The 21,724-nt window shown below is 45.4% G+C and overlaps 1 pseudogene; it reads left to right on the top strand.

Annotated features, from left to right (window-relative positions):
• The first annotated feature begins 4,074 nt into the window (after positions 1–4,074).
• On the top strand, positions 4,075–4,568 carry LOC147466043 (uncharacterized; annotated as a pseudogene).
• Positions 4,569–21,724: the final 17,156 nt, after the last annotated feature.

Raw genomic sequence — 21,724 nt, 5'->3', positions numbered from 1 at the left:
ATATATATATATATATATATATATCTGTGTGTGTGTCCTCCTATCTTGCTCTCCCTATCCCTCTCTCTCTCTCTCTGCCCCTTCCACTTGCCACCTCTCTCCCCACCCCCTATTCTTTTTCTCTCTCTTTACTCCCACCACACCCCCCCCCCCCCCTTGAGTCCCTCCAACCCTAGAGAGAAATGAAACGAAATGGAATGAAATGCTGTATTAAGGATTTTCGTAAGGTAAAAATGACATATGAGACCAAATTGATACAGTCTTGGTGGATATAATACAATGCATGGGTACAAAGGAAAATGAGAGAGAAAGAGGGGGGGGAGGGGGAGAGAGAGAGAGAGAGAGAGAGAGAGAGAGAGAGAGAGAGAGAGAGAGAGAGAGAGAGAGGGAGGGAAGGGAGGGGCCAGCGGGGGAGGGAGAGGTAGATAGATAGATTTGTTTACCGTATGACACATGGGACCAAAGTTACATGGGACATATGGGATATGACATATGGGACCAAAGTTACATGTGATGTAGTATTTGGGTCGCTGATGAGTGATTCTTGATGGTCCAAAATTGTGGTGATGAGAGTCGCAATGGAGAGCCCACACTATGGCTGGGAGAGGAAAGTGTGTAGGTCTAGGTCATGGCTGAAAATGTGAAGGATGTAAGTTTACATGTGACCAAAAGCTGAGCACTCTAGAAGTGTGTTGTACTCAGACTCTCGAACTTGCAGTGAAAGGGAGAGAGAGAGAGAGAGAGAGAGAGAGAGAGAGAGAGAGAGAGAGAGAGAGAGAGAGAGAGAGAGAGAGGGGGGGGGGGGGGGGGGGGGGGGGGGGGGGGGGGGGAGGAGTGGAGTGTAGTTTTTTTTTTTAAAAAGGGAAAGAAAGGGAGAGAGAGGAGTGCTTAGGACCCCCAAAAAGAATTAAAAAAAACCATGCAAAGCAATCCCCCCCCCCCCCCCCCCCCCCCCCCCCCCCCCCCCCCTGTGCCCAAACCTTCCCTTCCCTTGCGGACCCCTCTCCCCCCTTCTCTCTCTCTCTCTCTCTCTCTCTCTCTCTCTCTCTCTCTCTCTCTCTCTCTCTCTCTCTCTCTCTCTCTCTCTCTCTCTCTCTCCTAATACTCTCTTGCGGCTCCATCACTGGCAATTACACGAACGGAGATTAATAAAATCATCCGTTAGGATCTTATACAATTGGATACTAAGAGGACATGGGTAGACCCTACACAAGAATTGGGCACGAAGATGGCCGACTACAAAGAAAACTTCCTACAGCTATCTGAAGATGGATTTGTGATTCGCCCGAGCTACATGGATACCCACCTGTCTCATGGTTTGAGATGTGCTATTGGTCAGATTCGTACATCCTCACATCAGCTGGAAATTGAGTTTGGCAGATTTAGGGGAATCCCACCTGAGAGCAGAATTTGCAAGTTATGTGGAATGGAGCCGGAGACAAAATTACACTACATATGCCATTGCACCGTATACTATGAGATACGTGGGCGTTTCCATTGCCTATTTAAAGAAGGCTTTGGAACTCTAGATAGAGTCATTCAATACCAAGATCAAAGATGCTTAGGCTTGTACCTACTGGAACTACATCGGCACAGAGATAATCTAATGAGAAGACAAAGAGCACTACAGCCTCAGAGGCAGATCACAGATTTCTTCGGATCGAGAGAAGCAGGAGTGGAAGGAGAAGCAAGAGGTCGGCAGCCAGCACAAAGGAGTACCCACATTCATACCAAAGACACCCTCATTGATAGGGCGATTGAGCTTAGGAAATCGAGACGACCACGACCAAGATGCAGAAGCACACTTCACCGGAGGAGACTACAACAAAGGATTAGAAGCATTCTAGCCAGACACCCAGAATGCTCCTAAGAAGTTTATTTAATACTTTGTATTTCGTTTTTCACATTTATTTTCACACTTTCACACTTTTCACACTTAGTACTTTGGTACTAAGGTACTCAAACATTGTAACAGATTCACCACTTTTGTATCAGTTCGGTCTCATAAGTCATTCTGGCCGTTTGAAGACGTTAATTTAACATTTCATTTCTCTCTCTCTCTCTCTCTCTCTCTCTCTCTCTCTCCCCCCCCCCCCCCCCCCCCCCCCCCCCCCCTTTCTTTCTTATTTTATTTTGTACCCAGACATTGTATTAGATCCACCAAGAATGTATCATTTTGGTCGCATGGGTCATTTTGGCCTTTTGATGACAGTTAACATAGCATTTCATTTCATTTGTCATTAGGATTGGAGGGACTCAAAAAGCAAAAATGTGACAGAAGGCAGAGAAAGAAAAAAGGAAGATGCAGTGGGAGAGAGATCGATCGATAAGGGGGGAGAGAGAGAGAGAGAGAGAGAGAGAGAGAGAGAGAGAGAGAGAGAGAGAGAGAGAGAGAGAGAGAGAGAGAGAGAGAGAGAGAGAGAAGGGGCGACAAAATTCTGAGGGAGAGAGGTGAAGTGTATTGTTTTTTTTTAAAAGAAAGACGGGCTCACCCTGTACAACCCCTCCCCCCCCCCGTGCTTGCTTTCTTTCTCCCTACCAGTCTCCTTCTCTCTCTCCACCTGCCACCGCTCTTCTCTTGATCTCTCTCTCCCTCCCAATGCCCCCCCTCTCTCTTCCCCTCCCGCTATCACTCTCTCTTTCTCTCCCCCTCTCCCCCTCTTTTACAAAAAAACGGAGGCACTAGAGATACTGCTAGTGCTTTGTTTTTTTTAAATAGCTCTCTGCACCCTCTCTCTCTCTACCCTTGCCACCCTTCCCTCTCGTCCTAGTGTGTGTATGTGTGTGTGTCTCACACACACACACACACACACACACACACACACACACACACACAGAGAGAGAGAGAGAGAGAGAGAGAGAGAGAGAGAGAGAGAGAGAGAGAGAGAGAGAGAGAGAGTCTACCCTTGCCACCCTTCCCTCTCGTCCTAGTGTGTGTGTGTGTGTGTGAGAGAGAGAGAGAGAGAGAAGACACGGGGGAGAGAGGGGTGAAGCTCACTCCAGGAAGGGAGGGAAGGCAAGGTTGAGAGAGAGAGAGAGAGAGAGAGAGAGAGAGAGAGAGAGAGAGAGAGAGAGAGAGAGAGAGAGAGAGAGAGAGAGAGAGGGGGGGGGGGGGGGGGGGGGGGGGGGGGGGGGGGGGGGGGGGGGTAGGGGGTAGGAGGGGGAGACAACGAGAGAGAGGGGTGGCGGGCGAGAGAGAGACACGCGCAGAGAGGGAAGACAGCACGAGAGAGGGGTGGAGAGAGAGAGAGAGAGAGAGAGAGAGAGAGAGAGAGAGAGAGAGAGAGAGAGAGAGAGAGAGAGGGATAAGGAGAGGGGTTATAGAGCGACTAAGAAAAGAGAGAGGAAGAAGGGAGTAGGAGATAGGAGGACTTTAGGGAAGGGATGGTGGTTTCTAGAGGAGGAGCTGGAGGAAGGGAAGGTGGTTAGAGGAGTAGATAGAGAGAGGAGGTGGAGGAGAGGAAATCTTTTGGAGGAGGAGGCTGAGGAGGAGGAGGAAGGGAAGAGGAGGAAGCACATGGGCGGCAAGAGGAGGAAGGGGAGGTAGAGAGGGCGGCACTCCAAAAAAAAAAAAAATCTCACTCCAAAGCTCACTCCGTTGAGCTCGCTCGAAGACCTAACTCGAAACCATCTCCCACATGCTTAGAGGTCAGTGATACCAAACACGGAGCGACTACAATAGTTGAACAAAGAGGTAGAGTGCTTGCGGGCCGAGAGCGAGCACAAGGAGCAGCAAAACTTTGATTGGGATCAATAAAATATTCATAGCAGGGCAAGAGAGCAAGAGTTTTATGAAGAGGAAGAGAAGTATCTGATCGCATAAGCAAAGAGGACTTACAAGGCGCTCCAAGAGCGACAATACCCAATCAAAAGAGTGTTGAGGTCTGAAGCACAGAGGTCAATACAAAGCACAAGAGACATTGGGACCAAAGTCCAAATACAGGTTCAGAACTACTCATGGATGAGCAGGTGGTCGATCTCATAGAGAAGGTTTGTAATAACATGATTCAAGAAGTCTATGACAAGTTCTTGAGCGACGCAAGGAGGACGGAGGAAGAATGACGAAGGGCAAGGATGGAAGAGGCAAGCCACCTTGCAAGGGAGAGAGAAGAAGCAAAAAAGGGAGCGGAGGAGGAAAGGGCCAAGAAGGCCACCCAAAGGAGCCCCCCAAGAAGCCACCCTAGAAGAGTCCAAAGAAGGCCAAACAACCCCTAGCTAAAACAGGAGGTGAAAGTAGTCATGCACCGAAAGGGAAGACGGTGAAGAAGAGAAAGAATCCTCCACAAACTGTAGAGGAGGCCAACCAGTGTGATGAGAGGTACAAGAAGTACTGCAACGATAATTCCCTTTGGGCTTGCACTGCCCAGCCTCCACCACCACCACCACCTCTCAAGAAGAAGCGTCGCTGGAGACCTGACACATGTGCATTGCATGGAATCCTCAAGTACCAGAAGAGTACATATCTTTTAATCCCGAAGGCCCCATTTTCTCAACTCATGAAAGAGATTATGGATGAGTACTCAGACTGTGTAACTAGGGTGCAAGCAACGACACTAGGTGCGTTGTAGCAAGGAGTGGAGTATATCATTGTATCCCTCTTTCAAGAAACCGTTTTGGCAATGGCCCATGCTAAGCGTGTGACTATTAAGTCCACAAATATATCCTTAGCACTTTGCCTTCATGGTGATGATTGCTTTCATAAATTCTAGATAGGATAGTCATTGTAACTTCTCAAGCGTCATCTTGCCAGCTTTATCATGTAACTATTTTGACAATGAAATTATTATATCTATGTTTGGCAATTGCAATGTATTGTTTGAAATTTTAAGCTTGTGTTGATTATGGATTTGAATGTGGTTACTTGGGTCAATTCCTCTAATCAAGACGCTCGCGGGGTCCATGTTAGCTAGCAAGTAGCAATAAGGGCTCATGTGGTGCCCTAGCTAAGCCCCACATGCCGTATGAACCCCGTTGCCATGCACATGGTGGCATAAGGAGCCATTCCGTGGTGCACGAGGCCGCGGAATGGCTTTTTACACCGCCATGTGCATGACGACGGGGTTCATACGGCCCGTTGTCAAACTGCCAAAAGTCGCTCCGTGGCATACAGGACCACAAAACGACTTTTTACGCCGCCATGTGCATGGCGACGGGGTTCATACAGCCCATGGGGCTCACCTATGGCAAGAGAAAATCATGTTAGTGTGCAAATGGCTCGTGATGCACATGGATCAAAACAAAACTTCATTCAAGATGATAACTTTATTAATTTCAAAGATACATCAAGACGTACAATCACAGGGCTAAGATAGCCTTTGAAGGAATCTTGACCTAGGCTCCTTAAAGATGGTTTTTCACCAATGTGTGATACAATATCTTCCTTGCTTGTTATTCCTTGCCCAAGGCAAAGGCCGCGATATCCTAAAAGGTTTTCGACCCCTTTCTCACCAAAACTATGGATTGCTGCCTCTCTGTTTACAAGAATACATTTGTGGGCATTTAGGGCTATAAGAAACTCGACCAAAACAGAGCTTAGCACTCTACAGTTGTACATCTCCGTTGATGCATAGTCCGTATACTCATTGTGTATGACCCGAATCATCTCTTCATTGAAGCTAATGCCATAGGGTGGCGCCCTTAGAGTCGCCCTCGTGTGAGATCCACCTTTCCGATGGGCAAACCGATCCATCTCCAAAGCGGACTATAAGGAAGCAACTTTGGATTATAATTCTAAGAAACGACAATGAGAATTGAGAAGAATGAAGTACTTACTAGTGTTGCATCATCTTGCTCACAAAGGTTCTTGTTGGTTATGTCAATTGTGCCAAGATCAGTGTGTTCCAAGCACATGAGACGTTTGTGGGGAGCGAAGCTACTCTCTGGCACACTCTTGTAGAAATATTTCTCCTCATCAATGGTTTGTAGAGTTTTCGCCACGAGGGAATCCATAGAACTATGTCCCTATGGCAAGGTGAGTGTGTTGATGAGGGGAGCAGAGGAGTAGTTCACTTGGAACTCGGTCTTCTAACTGGGGTTCTTTGTATTACAAACCCATCATATATTGCAAGAACATAGAGGGCTTCATGGAGGGAGTGGGTAATGTCATCAAGGAAGAGAAATTCTTGACCGTCTACTATAATTGGATGGAAGGTGCGCAAGAGAAGCTCTTGGATCTCATCTTCGACATCCTTCCCTTCTAGGTTTTGGTCAACATCTTCAAAAGGAGGCTCGCCTTGGTGACAAAGGAGGGCCACCGAAGTCTTTACTGGTTAGACATCTTCTCCTCTTTACAAGAGTCCTCGGAGACGTCTTCTTACGGTCACTTGCTTTACCTTTCCCCTTGTTTTTTTCAATTGCCTCCATCACCTTCACAGTGAGCACCATGTTCCACCTCAAAAATCCCGTGCCAATGTTCCCCATGCCCAGGTTTATGAGGTTGTCCTCCTCTTCCTCTTCGTAGTGTTCGTTGGTGATCCCTTTGGTCACCCTACCCAATCTGAAGCGAAAACTATAGTCTTCTCTAAAGGTGTTCTTGAGGAGATCAACTAGCACCCACAAACCTTCTTCATCTTTAAAATTGATGGAGTACTTTTCAATGTGTGTCTCCATGTAGGATGTAAGAGCTTCAAATGCATCAGCATGCAGTTTGATGGTAGCCTCCATGATGATGAATACTTGGAACACGGCACTAAGTATCTCCATCATGGGTCCTAGGTCATGCGCAAGGAGTTGGTCAATGAGGGCTTGATTAGCAGCAACCATTCTCACTGGCAGAGTGCAAGGGACAATGGCACGTGCTTGGGGATGGATAGAGCAAGGAAGCAGTGGAGAAGATGAGAGAAGCTTAAAAACAAGAAAGTGACTTCAAAATGGGCCTTGCAAGTCACTTATAAAGGAGACAATTAAAAATAGGACACTTTTATAAAACTTAAAAATTCAGGGGGATTAAAATTTAAACGTTCTCTCCAATAGAAAGCTCAGGGCTATATTGCACAATATTGTCATCCAAACCCCACAGTTTGAAACACCGTAACTTCACCACCCACCACAACTCTAAAGTCACTTAATGCTTCTAAAATTAAAAATTTAGAAATTCTTGGATCACAAAATTAGACAAAAATGTATCGTATTAATATGAGAGTATTATATTGCAATGACAATTGTTTGTTTGAGATGGATACATCTAGGGAAGGGGATTCTTTTACAAAGAAGACCCTCTCCTCTCTCTTACGCAGAGGGTTGCCACCGATTACAAACGAGTAGTCCATCTTAAGCTTAAACCTAAGCCCCAAGTACTCCCTTATATTTTTCATATTCTAATCAGCATTGACGGCCACATCCCACACTTCCTCCTGCTTGCACACATGCAGTTCAACTTGCTCCATAACAGTGATGTTCGAATTCAGTGCTTCCCATTCATCTCGTGTCTGCTTGCACCTTCGATAAGGGAATATAATGGAGATTTGCTGCTTTGCAATGTGGTATCGAATGATCATTTTCTCTGTCACAACCATGCACTTTATGGTATCACCATTTTGTTGAGCAATCTTTGAGTCCCAAGTAGATGGAAGGAAGGCATTCATTGTTGTTCCACCCTTAGCAATCCACATGGTACACATGCGATGAACATCATCTACCTTGAACAAAGAAACAAAAAGATGTAGAGGCATAAAAGATGTTAGTGTTGCTCGATGTGACCCGTACATGCACTTCATTGCATTGAAGATTTCATTTTCAATCCGCTGCTTGGTTAATACAAATAGAGGTAATGTCAAGAGTTGGCCAATCACCATCCATCAGAGTTGGTGGACTAAGTGTTTTCAAGGTCCCATAGCCGTTCCTTGTCGTTGGGACTACATACTTTGCATCAGAGAAGAAGATGGACCCTTCTGGAAGCTCCGACGTAGTGCATCCGGAATATAGCAACAAACAACACTAGAAAAACTTACAATTAGAAGGAAAGCGCTTGCAATCGACATCGTTGATCCATAATTGAGAAGCTTTGTAGACATGTTGTATCTTCACTTGCTTGCTTCCATCGGCCGTCTACTTCATCTTCAATATACGACCCTTCCAATGATGGGACTTCAGCTAATGAATCGACAAGAGACTTTGTGGACTCCCTTTATGCTTGGCCACATTGTCACCCACATCCCATTCTCGTCTTGCTCGTTGCTGCAATAGAACGACTGTACCCTTGAACAAGGTGTGCGACTCATGGTATCCAAGCTTCTTGCACTGTGCAAGCTGAAGCTTCCTTATCCCTAAAGCTTTGCAAGTTGAAGGTTCCTAAAGCCTAAAGCCTAAAGCCTTTTAAGTTGAAGCTCTCTAACCCTAAAGCTTTGCAAATCGAAGGTCCCTAAACCCTAAGCTTGGGTAGTTGAAGCTACTAAGCTCTACAAGATGTATGTGAGCCCCCAAGATGAGAGTGGAGAATGGGTGCAAGCACGAGAGGAAGGCCTCCAGGAAGGGGAAAATGGATTGTATTACAAGCTCTCCTTAGCCAGAAAGGAGCCAAAACTCAGAACTAAGCTTAGGAGAGAAGGGAAAGGTAGACTGAAGAGAGAGGAGACTAGAAAGGTACTCTTCCAATAGGGGAGAGAGTGAAAACCGAGATTTTTGGTTCTAGAGAGAGGAGGGGTCAGATTTGGTATGTAGAGAGAGAAGAAGAGAGTGGAGGCAGGGAAAAGTAGACTTGAATGTCAAATTAATGATGGGGGGGCATTTTTCCAAGGGACTGACAAATCCAACATTTCTATCTACATGGCTTCCTCCTATTGCTCCACTACTTAATCACTGTCACTACGCTTGGGGCAGATTAAAAGGCCCAAGAAGACCCCAAACAAGTCCTAGTGATTGTCTTAACTTTTGATTACGAAAGTAAAAAAACTTATTCTCTTTTCTTGTAACTTGGTTTTTTGCTTCTAAAACACTAGAATTGTTGTCATCTACGTCCTCACGCAGTGGCAAATCTTGATTGGAATCATGAAATTCTTCCTTAGGTGCTAAGATGTCTCTTATGGAGATCTCATCAATTGTTCACATACATTACACCTTATCTTTTCTACTCTCTACTTCTACACTGTTGGGAATTTGAAGGGTATTTTGGGAATTTCCACAAATTAGAGGTATTTTGTTAATTTTCCCTTTCATGAATCTCTTTAAGATAATATTCATTGGAAAAAATCCTCAATTTTCCTCATGTCGTTGCTTAAATGCACAATGAAGAAAACCTACAAATTTTATTCTAGCTTTTGAAAATATATCAAATCCTCAATTTTCCTCATGTCGTTGTTTAAATGCACAATGAAGAAAACCTACAAATTTTGTTCTAGCTTTTAAGAATATACCAAAAGATTAAGTGCTAAAACAAGACACTTTCATGTCTTACGATACTTGAATGTCCAATTATCTGAGCACTCTTAGAAGAAAAACTTCATATTTTTTAGCATATCCAAGGATTGTGCTTCCCAAAACAAACATATTGTCTTCTCCAAAGTCAATCTTACCTTTGTATAACCTAAACCAGTTCTTGCACTAAACCTCTTTAAAGATTCTGAGACATTTTTGACATGATTATGCAACTCAAGAGTCTAAACTATCATTTTTCATCCTCAACTTTTGCCTCAATCCTTATCAATCTAGTAAACTAGGTAAGGAAAGTAGGTAAACAGCGACTCACTCACTTCTTTGTCACCTAGAGCTCACTTGGTACATAGAACCTTAGCCAAGGGTAAACAAAGCCCTTCATACACTCCAACTTATATTTCTACTAGCTGGCGCGACCCGCCTACCGGCGGGTCTCGCTCGCTCTTAAAATGACACACACACGATCAACACTATCACCAATAACCTACGGATACTTTTTATCCATTGTTCAAATGCAAGTTTTTGTCTCTCTCTTTTGCGCGCGCGCACACACACACACACACACAGAGATTACATAAAAGGACATCACTAAAGAGACATATTTCAAACAAAAAAAGTTTTTGTTTATATTATTGCCAAAAAGGTTAAGGAATTTATCTGAATAACACTCTTAATCGCGCTATTTCAACAGGATCAAGATATTGAGCTGGAGCTCTACACACTTACTCTTAAATATATTTTTTGAACCCAACTTAAGTAAATCTCGCTCACTCTTACCATGACACACATGATGTTTATAAAACTTGGATTTGTCATCGCTTACAAAAAATGCCTTTAACCCATATCTCATTGGTGTATGACCTTGTACAAAGTGGGTACCATATGACCATATTCTAAGTACCAGATAGTTTGTCCCACTTCGCCATTGGGAGAGAGAGAGAGAGAGAGAGAGAGAGAGAGAGAGAGGAATGGAAAGTCGCAAGATCATCGGAGGCCCTCCAAACTGGCCATTATCTTATACATACATAAGTGTCTCAGGTCATTTTAGCCTTCAGAAGACATTAATATAACATTTTAGTTAATCTCTCTCTCTCTCTCTCTCTCTCTCCCTCTCTCCCTCTCTCTCTCTCCAGAGGACACCCAAATGATGTCACACATTTCTCCTCATACTCATACATCATTACACTTTTATGCTTTTTCTCTATTTTTTATGACATCTCTATCTATTTCTCTCTCTTATCCCTCTATTTTTCTCTCTTTATTCTCTCTTTTGATCTTTCTCCTTCTCCAATTTTACTCTTTGTTCTCTTTTTCATCTCTTTCTTTCTCCACCCTATCAAGTCTCTATCTTTTTATTTTCTACCGTTTGAGGATGAGTTGCAGCATATGTCATTTTAGCATTTAGAAGATGTTAATATAACATGTCATTCCAACTCTCAATAATCTCTCTCTCTCTCTCTCTCTCTCTCTCTCTCTCTCTCTGTGCAAACCTCGTATCAGATTCACCATGGTGTAACCATTTGGTCTTATACGTCATTTCAACATTTAGAAGATGCAATTAATACAACATTTCATTGCAACGCTCAATAATGTCTCTTTCCTTTTTTTTATTAACGTTCTTGGGAGCCCATTTCCTAAAAGAGAGCTAATACTGAGAGAGAGAGAGAGAGAGAGAGAGAGAGAGAGAGAGAGAGAGAGAGAGAGAATCTCCATGCCTACCACTTGGGAAGGTTGCATGTGTAGAGGCAATAACCATTTGAGTTGTCAGCAAAGCATGCCAATCAAAGAGGCCATGAAGGCCGCATCGTCACCTATGATGGAAGACTGAAGCTATGCCATTTTTTGGCTTTGGGGTCATATACCAATCCCTCTGTCCTTAGGAAATGAAATACCAAGGTGCAGAAAGAGCCCTACCTTTGCGCATATGGTTGAATAGCCTTGACGACCTGATAGCCTTCCATCGAGCGCACACCGCATTGGAACAAAAGATGCTTGAGATATGCAACCATGCGAGGATTTTCTTGAACATCTCATCGGGACGGGAAAGGAAGGAGTCCACCCCAACATATTGTGCATCATAAGAGACTACCTGTGGGGCCGCATTCCGCCACTAAAGGAATGATGTGAAGCAGTACCCATTTGACAACTGCACCTGCCACCCCAATCCCCCTCACTGATCCCTTTTGGCCAGAAGCTCTGACATGAATGGATCAATGAGAGTCTCCATCTCAAAAATCAAGGATATGGTGTAAGGAGGAGCGTGAGCTGGAACCCGAGGACGGAGCATTCTATTCCTATAGTAAATGGGAGGAGCACCATAGTTGTTAAAGAAACCTGAATCTGGGTAATAATGTAAGCAATATGGGAGCAATAACCTGCAGAGTCGTAGAAAATGAGAATTTGTGCGTGTGTGTACGTGACACGTCTTCTTGGTGGTTTGGAGGAGCCGCAAGCGTATAAAATTATGAGGTTTAGATTTTTGCCCCAAAATGTGGGAAGCTTTCGGCCTCTGGATGAAAGAATATGGCTTGTTATGGGGATGGAAGTTGAAGACATGCACGGATGCATAAATAGGAGGTTAGCTCATGATTTCTTTGCTCAGTTGGTCGGCATAAGGAGCAACATAATGCTTGGTCATTGACAGAGGGGGAGGTGTGTGGCGCTTTGGTGGCACTTTGGGCACGATTGGCTTGCAATTGGGCAAGATGGAAGCTACGCAGGGACCTACCTAACTGGCTGCGTGCACCATTTCTAAAGTACACAGATTCTGCTCTAGAGTGATCAGCCTCCTGCCCTTGCTTTGCGCCATCTACAATGTCTTTCCCAGGACACGAGCATGGAGGCTCGCAATCGTATTTTGCCACTGCAGCCTAGGGTATTGCAACTTCCATCAGTAACACACCCTCGCTTCACATCTGTTGCAAAAAGCCATATTTGGACATTTCCTGCAATCCATGTGCTCCTTGTGTAACCCAGCAACACGCTTGTGTAATGCCACATGCCTTCAAGGTGCACTTGTACGTGATTGCATTGGAGAGATGCCCTCTCTTTGCATCTGCTGAAAACAACTCTTTTCCTTTCTAACCCTGACCCTATTAGACATATCCTGGAATCAATGCACTCCATGAGACAACATGCATCTGAAGAGACACCCTCGCTTTGCATCAGCTGAAAACAGCCCGGATCGTATATGATTGCATTTGAAAAGATACCATCGCTTCGCACCTGTTGAAAAATGCCAAGAGCTCTTGGCCTTGCCCATTTCACAATCGGTGCATTTCAAGAGACGACATCTAGAGAGACATCCTCGCTTCGCATCAGTTGAAGACAGCCCAGATTGTATGTGATTGCATCTGCAGAGACACCATTGCTTCACATCCATTGAAAAACGCCCAGAGCTCCTTGGCCTTGCCCATTTTGCAATTAGTGCATTTCAAGAGACGACATCCAGACAAGAAGCTCCTCAAGCTTATGAAGTGCACCACATTCGGCATACATGTCGACCAAGGCAATGCCAAGCACGACATATCTTGCAATCAATGCACTCCATGAGACAACATGTTGCTGGAGAGACACAGATTCTGCTCTAGAGTGCTCAGCCTCCTGCCCTTGCTTTGCGCCATCTACTGAGCCTTTCCCGGGACACGACCATGGAATCTCGCAATCGTATTTTGCCACTGCAGCCTAGGGTGTTTCTGCTTCCATCAGTAACACACCCTCGCTTCGCATCTGTTGCAAAAAGACACATTTGGACATATCCTTCAATCCATGCGCTCCTTGTGTAACCCAGCGACATGCTTGTGTAATGCCACATGCCTTCAAGGTGCACGTGTACGTGATTGCATTGGAGAGATGCCCTCTCTTTGCATGTGCGCTGCTGAAAAAACTCTTTTCCTTCCTAACCCTGACCCTGTTGGACATATCCTCGAATCAATGCACTCCATGAGACAACATGCATCTGGAGAGACACCCTCGCTTTGCATCAGCTGAAAACAGCCCAAATCGTATGTGATTGCATCTGGAGAGACACCATCGCTTCGCATCAGCTCAAATGCCCAAAGCTCCTTGGCCTTGCCCATTTTGCAATCGGTGCATTTCAAGAGACGACATCTAGAGAGACATCCTCGCTTTGCATCAGCTGAAGACAACGCTGATCGTATGTGATTGCATATGGAGAGACACCATTGCTTCGCATCCGCTAAAAAATGCCCAGAGCTCCTTGGACTTGCCCATTTTGCGATCAATGCATTTCAAGAGACAACATCCAAGACAGGAAGCTCCTCAAGCTTATGAAGTACATAACATTTGGCATACATGTCGACCAAGGCAGTACCAAGCACGACATATCTTGCAATCAATGCACTCCATGAGACAACATGTTGCTGGAGAGACACCTTGGCAAAATGTGGGAAGCTTTCGACTTCTGGATGAAAGAATACGGCTTGTCATGGGGATGGAAGTTGAAAACATGCACGGATGCATAAATGGGAGGTTAGCTCATGATTTCTTTGCTCAATTGGTCGGCGTAAGGAGCAACATATTGCTTGGTCATTGACAGAGGGGAAGGTGTGTGCCGCTTTGGTGGCACTTTGGGCTCGATCAGCTTGCAATTGGGCAAGACGCAAGCTACGCAGAGACCTACCTGGATGGCTGCGTGCACCGTTTCTAAAGTACACAGATTTTGCTCTAGAGTGCTCAGCCTTCCTGCCCTTGCTGTGCGCCATCTACAGTGCCTTTCCTGGGACACGACCATGGAAGCTCACAACCGTATTTTACCACTGCAGCCTAGGGCGTTGCTGCTTCCATCAGTAACACACCCTCGCTTCGCTTCCGTTGCAAATAGCCACATTTGGACATATCCTTCAATCCATGCGCTCCTTGTGTAACCGAGTGACACACTTGCGTAATGCCACATGCGTTCAAGGTGCACGTGTACGTGATTGCATTGGAGAGATGCCCTCTCTTTGCATCTGCTCAAAAAAAATCTTTTCCTTCCTAACCTTGACCCTATTGTAAATATCCTGGAATCAATGCACTACATGAGACAACATGCATCAAGAGAGACACCCTTGCTTCGCATCAGCTGAAAACAGCCCAAATCGTATGTGATTACATTTGGAGAGACACCATCGGTTCGCATCCGCTGAAAATGCCCAGAGCTCCTTGGCCTTGCCCATTTTGCAATCGGTGCATTTCAAGAGACGACATCTACAGAGACACCCTCGCTTCGCATCAGCTGAAGACAGCCCAGATTGTATGTGATTGCATTTGGAGAGGCACATTGCTTCGCATCCGCTGAAAAACGCCCAGAGCTCCATGGCCTTGCCCATTTCGCAATCAGTGCATTTCAAGAGACGACATCCAAGGTAGGAAGCTCCTCAAGCTTATGAAGTGCACCACATTGGGCATACATGTTGACCAAGGCAGTGCCAACCACGACATATCTTGCAATCAATGCACTCCATGAGACAACACGTTGCTAGAGAGACACCTTGGCAAAATGTGGGAAGCTTTCGGCCTCTGGATGAAAGAATACGGCTTGTGAAGGGGATGGAAGTTGAAGACATGCACGGATGCATAAATGGGAGATTAGCTCATGATTTCTTTGCTCACTTGGTCTGCGTAAGGAGCAACATAATGCTTGGTCATTGACTGTGGGGGAGGTGTGTGGCTCTTTGGTGGCACTTTGGGCACAATCAACTTGCAATTGGGCAAGACGGAAGCTACGTAGAGACTTACCTGACTGTCTGCGTGCACCATTTCTAAAGTACATAGATTTTGCTCTAGACTGCTCAGCCTCCTCCCCTTGCTGTGCGCCATCTACAATGCCTTTCACGGGACATGACCATGGAAGCTCCCAACCGTATTTTTCCATTGCAGCCTAGGGTGTTGCTGCTTCCATCAGTAACATACCCTCACTTCGCATCCGTTGCAAAAAGCCACATTTGGACATATCCTGCAATCCATGCCCTCCTTGCGTAACCCAATGACATGCTTGTGTAATGCCACATGCCTTCAAGCTGCACGTGTACGTGATTGTATTGGAGAGATGCCCTCTCTTTGCATCTGCTGAAAACAACTCTTTTCCTTCCTAACCCTAATCCTATTGGACATATCCTGGAATCAATGCACTCCATGAGACAACATGCATCTGGAGAGACACCCTCGCTTCGCATCAGCTGTAAACAGCCCAGATCGTATGTGATTGCATCTGGAGAGACACCATCGCTTCCGCTGAAAAATGCCCAAAGCTCCTTGGCCTTGCCCAAGGTGCACGTGCACGTGATTGCATTGGAGAGATGCCCTCTCTTTGCATCTGCTGCAAACAACTCTTTTCCTTCCTAACCCTGAGCCTATTGGACATATCCTGGAATCAATGCACTTCATGAGACAATATGCATCTGGAGAGACACCCTCGCTTCGCATCAGCTGAAAACAGCCCAGATCGTATGTGATTGTATATGGAGAGACACCATCGCTTCGCATTCACTGAAAAATGCCCAGAGCTACTTGTCCTTTCCCATTTCGCAATCGGTGCATTTCAAGAGACGACATCTGGAGAGACACCGTCGCTTGGCATCAGCTGAAGACTGCCAAGAGGCGTGTGTGATTGCATCTGGAGAGACACCATTGCTTCGCATCCGCTGAAAAACTCCCAGAGCTCCTTGGCCTTACCCATTTCGCAATCCGTGCATTTCAAGACAGGAAGCTCCTCAAGCTTATGAAGTGGACCACATTTGGCATACATGTCGACCAAGGAAGTGCCAAGAACGACATATCTTGCAATCAATGCACTCCATGAGACAACATGTTGCTGGAGAGACACCTTGGCTTTGCATCAGCTGAAAACAACCGAGAGCGTATGTGATTGCATCTGGAGAGACATCCTCGCTTCGCATCCACTGCAAAAAACCACATTTGGACATATCCTGCAATCCATGCACTCCTTGTGTAACCCAACGACACGCTTGTGTAATGCCACATGCCTTCAAGGTGCAATGTACGTGATTGCATGAGGAGAGATGTGCTCTCTTTGCATCTTCTGAAAACAATCCTTTTTCTTCTTGATCCTTATCTTGTTGGACATATCTTGCAATCAATGCACTCCATGAGACAACATGCATCTGGAGAGACACCCTGGCTTTGCATCAGCTGAAAACAGCCTAAAGCGTATGTGATTGCATCTGAAGAGACACCCCCGCTTCGCATCCGCTGTAGAAAGCCACATTTGGACATATCCTGCAATTGATGCACTCCTGGTGTAACGTGAAGACCCGCTTGTGTAATGCCACATGCCTTCAAGGTGCAAGTGTACATGATTGCATTTGGAGAGATACCCTCTCTCTGGATCTGCTCAAAATAGCTCTTTTTCTTCTTGACCCCGACCATGTTGGACATATCTTGCAATCAATGCACTCCATGAGACAACATGCATCTAGAGAGACACCCTCGCTTTGCATCAACTGATAACAGCCTAGAGCGTATGTGATTGCATCTTGAGAGACACCCTCGCTTCGCACACTCTGAAAAATACCCATAGCTCTTCGGCCCTGCCCGAGTTGGGTATGCATATCCTGCAATTAAGTGCATTTCAAAAGACAACATCCAGAATTTCTCAAGGTGCAAGTTTATGTGATTTCATTTGGAGAGATGCCCTCTCTCACCATGCATCTGCTAAAAACAGCTCTCTCTTGTTGACCTTGATCCTATTGGACATATCCTGCAAATCAATGCACTCCATGAGACAACATTGCATATGGAGAGACACCTGGAGAGACACCCTCACTTCGCATTAGCTGAAAACACCCGAGATCATATGCGATTGCATTTGGAGAGGCACCCTCGCTTCGCATCCGCTGAAAACAGCCCAGAGCTCCTTGGACCTGCTCAAGTTGGGCATATCCCGCAATCAATGCATTTCAAGATACAACATCCTGGATAGGAAGCTCCTCAAGCACTTTTTATGCTTTATGAAGTGCATCACACTTGGCATACATACCCTGACCCTATTGGACATATCTTACAATCATTGCATCTATAGAGACACCTAGAAAGACACCCTCACTTTAGTTGAAAACTGCCCAAAGTGTATGTGATTGCATCTCGCAAGACACCCTTGCTTCGCATCTGTAAAGAATGAGGATGCAAGAGAGCTACACAAGACAAGCACAAAGCACACAGAGATGGAAAGCTTCTTCTTCTTCTTCTTCACAGAAAAGAGAGTACAAAAATGACTAAGTGCTAAAGCTGAAAAGTAGCACATATGTACATGCGGTCACTAAGTGTGAACTCGCTAGAAGCGTACTAGGCTGGCACTATAAGTGTAGTCCAGCTGTAGAATCACTGGCAGAGATCCTCCGTGTCGGTCACCTAACGTGCCAGTGAGTAAATGCCGTAAGCGGCCAAGACCCGTAGTGGATGCCAGCTCAAGGTGTAGAGCTCGACATCTCAACACTCCCCCTCGAGCTCTGCATGTCGCAGAGTCCAAGCATAGTCCGGAAACGTCGAAGCTTCTCAGCTCCGAGGGCCTTGGTAAAGATATCCGCTATCTGCTCCTCTGTGCTGACGTAGACCAAGTCGATGTCTCCCGCCAACACTCGCTCTCGAACGTAGTGGTAATGGACCTCTATGTGTTTGGTCCTAGCATGGAACACTGGGTTCCTAGCCAACTGCATGCTGCTGAGGTTGTCACAATGAATGACAATCTGCTGGTCCACCTGCACTCCCAAGTCCTCAAGTAATGTGCGTAGCCAAGCTACCTCGCACGCCGCAACTGCTGCACCTCTGTACTCGGCCTCTGTGCTCGATAAAGCAACCGTAGGCTGCTTTTTGCTGCTCCAAGTAACAGCAGCACTCCCAAAAGAGAACATGAAGCCACTCGTAGATCTCCTATCAACAATGCTACCTGCCCAATCTGCATCTGTATACCCATACAATGCTAATGGTGCATCTGCTGCATAGAACAATGCGTAGTCAAGAGTCCCTTGCACATACCTAAGTGTGCGTCGTACTCCATCCAAATGTGGCTTCCTCGGAAGCTGCATGAACTGACTCTCCAAGCCTACTGTGTAGCTCAAGTCTGGCCTTATGATAGTCAAGTAGATTAGACTACCCACAATCTTCCTGTACATGTTGACATCCTCAACAACATCACCCTTCTCTGCACTCAGCTTTGCATTCACATCCAAGGGAATAGAAATTGGCTTACAATCAGCCATACCATACTTTGACAACATGTCCAAAGCATACTGTCTCTGTGATAGCCATACACCCTCTGGAGTCCTGATCACCTCAATGCCAAGAAAGTAGCGCAACTCGCCTAAATCTTTCATTTCAAACTCCTGTTTGAGAAGACCCTTCACATGGTCAATCTCCATAGCATTGTCACCAACAATAATAAGGTCATCTACATATATGGTAATGACCACAATCCCCACATCACTCTCACGTACATAGAGTGAATGATCAGCATGAGCTCTCCTAAAACCAATACTGACAAGATACTTGGCAATCCTGTCATACCATGCTCTAGAGCCCTGCTTCAAACCATACAAAGCTTTGAGAAGTCTGCATACATAATCTGGGTAACCTGGATCGATGTAACCAGGTGGCTGATCCATATACACTTCCTCTTGCAACTCACCATTCAAGAAGGCATTCTTTACATCCATTTGATGCATAATCCATCCTCTAGATGCAGCCACTGCTATGACAGCTCTCACAGTCGTCATCTTTGCCACTGGAGCAAAGGTCTCCTCATAGTCTATGCCATACGTCTGTGCATAACCCTTTGCGACCAGCCTTGCCTTGTGACGCTCAATGTTACCATCAGCCTTATGCTTGGTTTTATACACCCATTTACAACCAATAGCTTTCTTGCCACTTGGCAATGGCACCAACTCCCATGTGTTGTTTGCTTCCAATGCAGCCATCTCTTCATTCATTGCATCATCCCAATGCACATTTCCAACTGCATCCTCAAAACATGTGGGCTCCACATCCTGTATCACCTTAGCCATGTAGGCTTGGTGATGCGCTAGATACCCATCATAAGTCAATTTCTGAACTGGATTTCTGACTCTATTAGATCTGCGCGGTCCTTGGTCACTCCTTTGCCCTCTAGCATCTTCTTGTACTTTCCTTACACCAGGTGTCCTGACAGCCGGAATTCCAAATTCCTCATCAAGACTTTGTTCAGAACCATATGAATCCATGTCTACATGTGAAAAACCTGATGATGCATCAACCATAAAGGGAGGTTCATCAACCTTTTCCTTTCCTTTTCGTGATACATTCCCTATACCTGTTGGTGGAGTAACCTGCGTACGTAGTCTACCATTCCATGGTTTCTCAACAGAGCCACGAGAAGAGGACTCTTGTGGTCCACTCAAAACCTGTGACTGTGGCCTCACATTTTGTACAACCACATCATCTTTTACATCAGCCCCAATAGTGCCATGTGCATTACTGTACCAGCTGCTCATCTCATCAAAGACTACATCTCTGCTCACTCGTAATTCTCGTGTAGTAGGATTGTAGCACCTGTACCCCTTTTGTTCAAGGGAATATCCCACAAGAATACATTTCTCTGCTTTAGGATCCAATTTCCTACGCAACTCATCTGGTACATGCACGTAAGCTATGCAGCCAAACACTTTCAAGTGTGCCAAATCAGGCTTTGTACCTGTAAACTTTTCCTCAGGTGTTACATCATGCACCGCAGCTGTAGGTGTCCTGTTCATAATGTACACTGCTGTATTTACGGCTTCAGCCCAGAAATGATGAGGCATGTTCTTCTCATTCATCAATGCACGTGCAACCTCTGCAATGTGCCTGTTTTTCCTTTCTGCGACCCCATTCTGCTGTGGAGTATATCTGCATGTAAACTGCCTGTGTATACCATGCATTCGCAGAAAATCTGAAAAATCATTGGAGAAGTACTCTCCCCCTCCATCTGACCTCAATGTCTTGATTTGCATATCTGTCTCCTTCTCAATCATGACTTTGAAGTCTTGAAAGTGACCAAACACTTCACTTTTGTTACGCATGAAGTAGACCCATACTTTCCTTGTATGGTCATCAATGAAAGAGACATAATACCTGCAACCATGTATACTTGCAGTATCGGTTGGACCCCAAACATCTGTGTGCACCACCTCAAGTGGCTTTTTACATACATTGCGCTCATGTGGAAATGAACCCTTTGACTGTTTTCCAAACTGGCATGCTGCACACACTTTATGCATACCATCCACCTTGAATTTGGGCAAACCTTTTACAATCTGTTTTGATTGCATGATGCGCAATCTCTGCTCATTGACATGGCCAATGCGTTTGTGCCAAATGTCAACATCAACCACAACACCTGTGCCCTGTGCAAATAATGCAGCTTTTACCTCAGGCATGTCTACATTCAGCGTAAACATTCTGCCCACACATTTGCCCTCTGTGATCAGCTTACAGCCATTCTGGAAATCTTCTACATAACAGCCATTTGGATTGAAGCAAACCTGCAAACCCTGCTCAACCATTTGTCCAACAGAAACAAGATTCTTTGTAATGTTTGGGACATGAAGTACATCTACTAAGTACTTTGATTTCCCACTCTTCGTATTTAGAGGTATGTCCCCTACATGAGCAATGGGGTGAGCTGTGTCATCTCCTGTCTGCACATAGCCTGACACATCTGGTTTGCGCATATCTCTAAACCACTCTCCACGAGACGTCATGTGATTAGAGGCACCTGAATCCACATACCAAACATCATCTTGGGTGGAATTCTCTGCAGTCATTGTATTCATTACATGCTGCATAACAAACATGCGCTCGTTTTTGCTGTCATCTGCATCTCTGCTAGTAGATGCATAGTTGCCCTGTTCTCTCTTTCTACTTGCTTTTCCCTTTGGACAGTCACGTGACATGTGACCTCTTTCACCACAAGTCCAACATTCTCTACTATCTGGAGTATGTTGCTGCCTGCTTGATCCTGCACCACGACCTCTTTGACTCCCCCTGCCTTGAGACTGGTTTCCCCTGCCACCTGTATTGTTTTGATTTGATTGACCTTCCAGAAATTGGCCCCTGCAACCCCTTGGGCCTCGACCACGACCTCTACCTCTACCTCTGTTGGAGTTAGAACAGAAGGCCTGTTCATAATTATTTCTGCCATGAGAAGAAGATGTGTCAAGGTTCTTCTCCTCAAGAATAAGCATAGAAATCAAATCTTGGAACACGGGGATGTCGTCTCTTGTATTCATGGAAGACCTAAAATGTACATACTCATCTCCTAGACCATCCAAGCATGCACGGACAATGTCATCGTCTTCCACTGAGACTTTAATAGATCCAAGAGCCT

The sequence above is a fragment of the Adiantum capillus-veneris genome, chromosome 1 (assembly GCF_014529385.1).
Source record: "Adiantum capillus-veneris isolate H3 chromosome 1, ASM1452938v2, whole genome shotgun sequence".
Taxonomy (NCBI): domain Eukaryota; kingdom Viridiplantae; phylum Streptophyta; class Polypodiopsida; order Polypodiales; family Pteridaceae; genus Adiantum; species Adiantum capillus-veneris.
The sequence above is the reverse complement of the archived record's forward strand: the minus strand, read 5'-3'. Positions and strand labels throughout refer to the sequence as shown.